The sequence below is a fragment of the Castor canadensis genome, chromosome 6 (assembly GCF_047511655.1).
Source record: "Castor canadensis chromosome 6, mCasCan1.hap1v2, whole genome shotgun sequence".
NCBI classification, from domain to species: domain Eukaryota; kingdom Metazoa; phylum Chordata; class Mammalia; order Rodentia; family Castoridae; genus Castor; species Castor canadensis.
Window position 1 is genome coordinate 129,661,038 of NC_133391.1, and position 7,304 is coordinate 129,668,341.

The 7,304-nt window shown below is 39.4% G+C and overlaps 1 non-coding gene across 1 annotated transcript; it reads right to left on the bottom strand.

Moving 5' to 3' along the window:
* Window positions 1–597: 597 nt before the first annotated feature.
* LOC141424416 (U6 spliceosomal RNA) lies at window positions 598–699 on the bottom strand. The gene has a single exon (XR_012449352.1). It is a non-coding gene; the product is annotated as a U6 spliceosomal RNA (small nuclear RNA).
* Between the last annotated feature and the right edge of the window lie 6,605 nt (window positions 700–7,304).

Sequence of the window (7,304 nt, forward strand, 5' to 3'; positions counted from 1 at the left end):
CAGGCATATGCCACTGGCACCTCAATCATTTTAAATTTTTGATGGAAGGTCCAATGATTGTCATTTCTCTTTTCACAGATCTTTTTATGTGAGACTTCATCACAGGTCCAAGATGTGTGGAAACTGAGGATATTTGTGCTTTTTTTTTTTTTTTAATGGTTGTGCTGGGTGGAGGTACATTGTGGCATTTACAAAAGTTCTTACAATATATCATAATTGAATTCACCCCTCCATCATTCTTATTTATCCCCCTTCCCCCACCCCATTCCTGGAACAGTTTCAACAGACATCCTTTTTCCATTTATATAAATGTGAACACAGTATTTGGACCATATTCACCCTCCTACACCCTTTCCCCATCACCTCCCCCCTCCCACCGGCACTAACAACCCCCCCGCCCATCCCTGAAACAGGACTGTTCCACTCTCCTCTGGTTTTGTAAAAGAAAAAAAAAGACATTTTTGTTTGTTGAAGATAGCTACACAGGAAGTTTCCTTGTGAAATTTCCATGTATGTATATATTATAATCTGAAATAGTTCATCTCCTTTATTTTTCTTCTTTCTACCTTTCTTATGGTGGTTTCAACAGGTTTAAAAAAAAATGTGGAGTGCTTCACGAATTTGTGTGTCATCCATGAGCAGGGACCATGCTAATATTCTCTGTATTGTTCCAATTTTCTTACTTGCCTTTTCTTATGCTGTTTTTTCTGTCTGGCATGCTGGCTTTATATTTGCTCTGTGCATGCTGATATCCTGCCAAATCTACCAGGACCATTTGTGAAGTCTTTCCAGAAATGGATGGATTTCCCCTCTGTCTTTGAACTTCTATAACACTTGCTTTATAGCTCTTTCATGGTGTTGTTCTAATTATGGCTTGTTTTACTCATACAGCACTCATCCGAGCTTCTTCCCCCCTCCCTTCCCTGTTCCACATCGTAAGCTCTTCAAAACAATAGCTACGTTTAACTCATAATCGTTCTTCCTGAAGTTACTGGCTCAGAACTTGATACATAGTGGGCAGTCAGAAATTGGTGAATATATGATCATATGCTAGGCTTCACATGTAAGGAAGGTAATGCTCATTACCATCTGATACATGTGAGCAGGATTTTACTAGCTGAAGAATGTGTTCTTGCTCAGTTCCCCCTTTGAGGATTGTTTCAATGGTGAGGACAAGAAGGAATGTTTCAGCGTTAGAATGGCATGAGTATAACAGGCCCCAGTGTGTATTGAATCTGTGGGTTGTCTTCATTAATGTGAGCTTCTGACCAGGATGGATAACCAGACCAATGTGTGACTCTTGATTCTGCTTACTTCCTAGATTTCTCCCCTTGATGAAGTATGTTGAGTGCTCTAAGCCTCAGCTTCTTATGTAATAAAATAGGACACAGAAAGCATGGTCCCTGGCATATGGAAAATATTTAATGAATAGTAATTATTTTGAAATCAAAACAATAATGACAATTGTGATGAAATTTATGTAATCTACTTTATTAGTCTAAAAATTATAAACTCTAGATTCTTAGATAGTATCTGAATCTGCAGTGTTCAATGCTTAGCTTCTTTGCTGGACAGTAGTGGACATAACTGACTCCCTGTGAGAAATTTCTTATGTACTGTTGGAGGATTGTGTTAGTCAGCTTTGCATAGCAAATACCTGAATCAACTTGTAACTAAAACGTTATTTTGGCTCAGTTTTGGAGGTCTCAGTCTGTGATCAGTTGACCTGCATCAGTTGTGCTGATGCAGCACATTATGGTGGGGAGCACTGAACAGAGCAAATCTGCTCTCCTCATTATTAGGGAGCAAAAGAGGGAGAAGTATGAGGCCATGGTCTCCAAATTCCCTCCAAGAACACATCTCTACTGATCTAAAGTCCTTCCAAGAAGCCCCACCTCTTAAAGGTTCTGCCATTTCCCAATCGTACCATAGGCAAAGGACCAAGCCTTTAACACATGGGCTTTGGGAGACTCTTATCCAAACCATAGCAAGGCTACAATTATTCCAAAATATTAAAGTAGTATTAACTCAAACAAAGAAACATAATTATTTCCTTCTTACTTTTTTCTCATATCATTTATTACTTTATTATCTTTGAATCAAAGACTAAATGGAGTTACACCTGCAGTTTCCAACAATTTTAAATAAAAACAAAAATGCATGGAGTAAAATAAAGGAAGAAAATTTATTGTCAGCATCCTGAACACTGAGAGATAATGAAGGTGGAGGAGGAAAATAATTAGATTATAATGTTATCACTATTTTCTAAATGTGTTGTTGTCATAGTGATAGAAGAACTGGTTAGTGTAGCAAAATCTTTTTCTTTCTTGCTTGGCTTATTCTCTCTCCTATCATATTGGAAAATGTACTACACTTGTTAGCTTGGCAATCTTCACACAAAAATCTTAATTAAGGCCTGACACCAGTGACTTACCCTGTAATCCTACCTACTCAGTAGGCTGAGATTGGGAGGATGAAAGGGCAAAAAGTTCATGAGACCCCCATCTCAATGGAAAAAGCTGGGTGTGGCACACACCTGTCATCCAAGCTACATTAGGAAGTATAAGTAGGAGGATTATGATCAAGCCTGCGAGAGCAAAAGCAAGACCCTGTCTCCAAAATAATCAGCAAAAACAAAAGACTGGATGTGTGGCTCAAGTGGTAGAGCACCTGCCTCAGCAAGCATGAAGCCCTGCGTTCAAACCCAGAACTGCCAACAAAGAAAAAAAAATCTTGATTAAGTTGATATATTTCTACTTCCTTGAGCCATCCATCATTGAGTAGTTCTTCCTCCTCTGGCATCTCAATTTTCAAAGTAATTTTCCTTTCCTTTCTGTCCTCAGAATTTGTTCATTGGCCTCATTTGCTCTTTTGCTTCAAATTTTTAGTAAACTAAATACTCTCATCTTTTATGTTTGTTACTTTTCTATTAAATTTCCAAGTATTGAAATTAATTATTTAATATTTTCCATGAAATTAGTGACTTTACATCTCTTCAAGCTCCTTCAATTTGTTTCTTCTGTTGAAGCACATAAATCTGAAAAGAGGAATCCAGATATTTTTTGTTGGTAATTCCCATCAAAAAGGGTTTTAAATTATTACTGGCACTGGAGAAGCCCAGAAATTTGTAAGAAAAGTGAAGCTAGCATATCTTACTGGGTCTAAGTAGCAGGGATTAGAAAATTCTGTGGGGTTCTGGAAAGCCATTTCCCCTGCCTACCATCCACTTTTCCCTTTGATAACAGCATCTCTTTTTCCTTTGGGGGATGCTTTTCTTTCATTTTTAGACCATATGATCATGTGAGGTTCACTTTGTCCCTGGTAAGATAAAAGCTGGAGCTGTGATTGTCCTGCCTTGGTTGTCACCAGGGGAGAGCTCACCTGCAGATGAAGCTACCAGAGATAAACAAAGCTGAGACAGAAAATGTGACCAAGGTCCTATGACCTGTTGGCCTTGAAAGCAGACTTTTTAGTGAATTGGGCCATTTCAGTTCCTGTCTGAAGTCATTTTGAGTTGCATTTCTGTTGATGTGAGCTGAATGACTCCTGAATGATACAGGCATCCTTGATTCATTCATAGCTATTTCTGGCCTGAAGATTAAGGGAAAAATCAAGCGCTTCTGAACTCCCCATTAGCTTACTACGCAGTACTCTAGGCAAATCTGAACTTTGGCCTATTTACTTAGACGTGAAGGCAGTTAAGTACAGTGGTAAAAAAATAGCTTTGGAAACAGAAAACACTTGCTTTTGGAATTCTGTTCTGCAGTTATATAGCCTTGGGCACATTCCTTAGCTTCTCTGATTGTCAGTTTCTGATTTCCTTTCGTATGAAGGTAGTTGTAAGGATTAAGTGCAATGTTGTGATATTGCATGTGTACAAGCTTGGCATGGGGTGGGATGACATTCTGGGAGCATATGAGAGGAAACTCAGTTTTCCAATAACTGAGAAAGACTCTGAAGCCTCACAGGACAGGAGGGACTATAGTGATGACCTCAATATACAGTCCTATTTACAACCTTTCTGCTCATACAAAGCATGTTCTATATAATCTTCCAGACTTCCCAGCCAGAGTTATCCCTTAACCACCTAAAGCCAACCATCTCACTCCCCTTTTAAAATCCTTTAATAGCTACCCATTGTCCAAACAATAAAGGCCCTCCAGATATGACCAAAAGCCACTGCTAGCCCACACACATCTTGCATATAAAGATATGTGTGCGGGGGATAAAAGAAGGCCCTTTCCTAGATGAACACAGAAGTTTTATGCAGTGTTCAGAATAAACCTTGTGCATGAGATTCTGGCTCACCTGTACCTGTCACTTTAGTCTCTTCTTTTAGGCAGGGGCCTCTATCCATAATGAATGTCTTCTACCTCCCAAATATCTAACAACTTTCCTTCTTTTGAATCTGCTATCCAAATCTCTTACTTTTATCTAGAAGTTTTCTTCAGGTGTGATCAGTTCCTCTAGGAATACACCACATCTATGGTGAGTGCCTATTAACATTCAGTATTTCCTTCTTCCATGACACTAACCAAATGTTGTTTTTATTAGAATTGCTTATTGAATTGTCTGATTTCACCTATAGGGATTTTGTTTCAATACTTATAGGAATCACAACCACTTAAGGATCTGATTAAAAATTTGAGGCTCCAGTGCCTGAGATCGACTTTAGTTACTCTGGGTTCTGAGAACTAGGTTTTATTTTTGTTTAATGTAAAGGTCATGGGAGTTGAGACAGGTCTTCCATGTTTGAGTCATGCTTTTTCCATTTTCTCATGGTGTGACCTTGGGCAAGGTAATTAGTTTCTTTTGTCTCAGTTTTCTCATCTGTAAAATAATAATAGATAAAATATAGAGTTGGTCTGAAAACCAAATTATAAGTCATAAACTATAAAGCTAGTTCACTGGCTGGCATATACTGTGCCCTTTAATACATGTTAACTATTATTATTTCATAATAGCTTTGAAGGTGGTCACTTGACCACATCTTGGAAGGCATAGATACTGATTCAAAGTCAGTGCTCAGGTCTCTCTTGCTCACTGGAGTCCTCAGAATATTAGCACTGTACCTGGTACATAATGGTCACTCAATCAATTCACCTCTGGCTCCTCTGAGTGGTCATTTTCTCAATCAGTTATTTGGCACCTCTCTCTATATCACTCACTGTTTTGTGTTTTATACCTTGGCTGTTTAAATCAAACACATAACAAGGGCAGAAAAATGTGTCTAATACTTCCTGTGCCCCAACAGGACTTTCCACAGTGCTTCTTCAGAGAACAGATTGTTCCCTATTCCTTGAGCACCACGTGTATGGCACTTTTGGAGAACACAGACTTTGCCGTGCCCAGCACCACTCTTCAGATATTATAGAACACTGGATTCTTGATTGTTTCCACTCAGATATGTCGGAAGGCAGAGATACAGCAGTAAATAGATTATTCTTGGTACCAGGAGAACTTCCTTCTGTTAGGTTCAGTGGTGCTGGTAGTGGTCTACTGATAAAGGGTCAAAGAACAGCTCTTTGGAGAGGGGTAAGGGATCCCTGCTTTATAGGGATTGTCAATCTGCCACCATGTCTGATTTCAAGCTACCAAGGAGATGTCATTGAACATAAAGTTCCAAAGAAAATTGTACAATCTTTTTCTTGAGAACTAGTAAGATCTGGCTCAGGAACATCATTAGTGGATGGATCCATGGGGCTACAACTTTCAGGGGAATGTATGTAGTGTGAGCTGAAGAACTTCCCACATGACTTTGAAAATTCCCTTTGTGCAGAGGTCTACTCATCTTCCTACCACTGAGATAGATATTTAGTAATTACAGCAGGCTTTTGGGTTAGGAGGAAATGTATAAGGGACACAAATGTTCAATTTTTCAAGGTTTTATCCAGGTACTTTGGTTCAGAAGATGCTAATGTAAGCCAGGATACTAAGAATGACTTGGTATTAAAATAATTGTGGATAATGCTCTTGATGATGTATTCAACCTTCATAGCAAATGTTTCCAAAGCCATTGGTGGACATGAGAATTTCTCAGATGGGCTTTAAATAATTCCACTGGTAGGTGGTTTCACATTTAATCAGTTTTAAATTTTTAAATTCTTTTCTGGCAGTATTGAGGTTTGAACTCAGGGGTTTGTACTTGCAAGGTGGGTGCTTGACCACTTGAGCCATGTCTCCAAGCCCTTTCTGTTCCTGGTTATTTTGGAAAGAGTGTCTCTCTTTATGCCCAGGCTGGCCCAGACTGTAATCCTCCTATTTTAAGCTTCAGCCGTTGCTAGGATGACAAGCATGCTTGGTTAAGATAGAGTTTTGCAAACTCTCTTTTTCCAGGATAGCCTTGAAGTGCAATCCTCCGATCTCAGCCTCCTAGGTAGCTAGAATTTCAGGTGTGAGGCACTGGTGCCCAGCATAATCAGTTTTTTCTTTTTTTAATGAGACACAAATTGAACTGTTCACAGTTATTTTGTATTACCTTCCAACAAGCATATACATTCATCCATTTAATACTTGTATTTATCTTATGAGACAGATCCAATTACTATCTCTTTTATACATGAGAAAATGCATGCATAGGGAGGGAGGGCAAATTGCTGAGGAGCATACAGGTGGTTGAGGGACGGGCCAGCAACCTGGCTTGACCTGAGTGACAAGATGCAGAGCCCGGATGCGCTCCACTAGGTTCTCATTTCAGGCTGGGGATTGGAGTGGAGTTGAATGGGTGGAGAAAGGTAGTGTAAAATCACTTTGCATTTACCTTCACCTAAACCCATGTGAGGGAACTGTGCATGTCATCAATTGTGATGTTTTCTAGGAAGACACTGGCTATCAATTGTCTCAAAATTCTGCAGGAAAACTCTTTTGGTCATCCTCATCCTGTGGGACATTTGCAATCTTTCCCTGAGAACTGTGCCTACAACCCGGTCACAGCATCCCAAATGTGACACAGAGCACTAACTATTCTCCATTATCCATCTTTCCTTTTTACACAATAACAGTAGTTTTAGCTCAGGACATGGCTAACAAAAGCCATATTTCCTAGCTTCCCTTGCTGTTCCGTGTGGCAGAAAGTAGTCACTTTCTGGCCAACTGGATATGAGAATTGCTGGGTTGTGCCTCAAATGGGAAGATTCTAACCCACTTTCCTATTTTCTTGCTGTTGAACAAGATGGTGTTAAGTTGGGAGTTGGGACACACACAGTACAGCCTAGACTCTTGAGGAACAATGCTAACCTAGATTTTATAGGAAAAAAATAAACATTTATCTGTTCAAACCACTTTTGTTTTGGCACTCTGTGGTA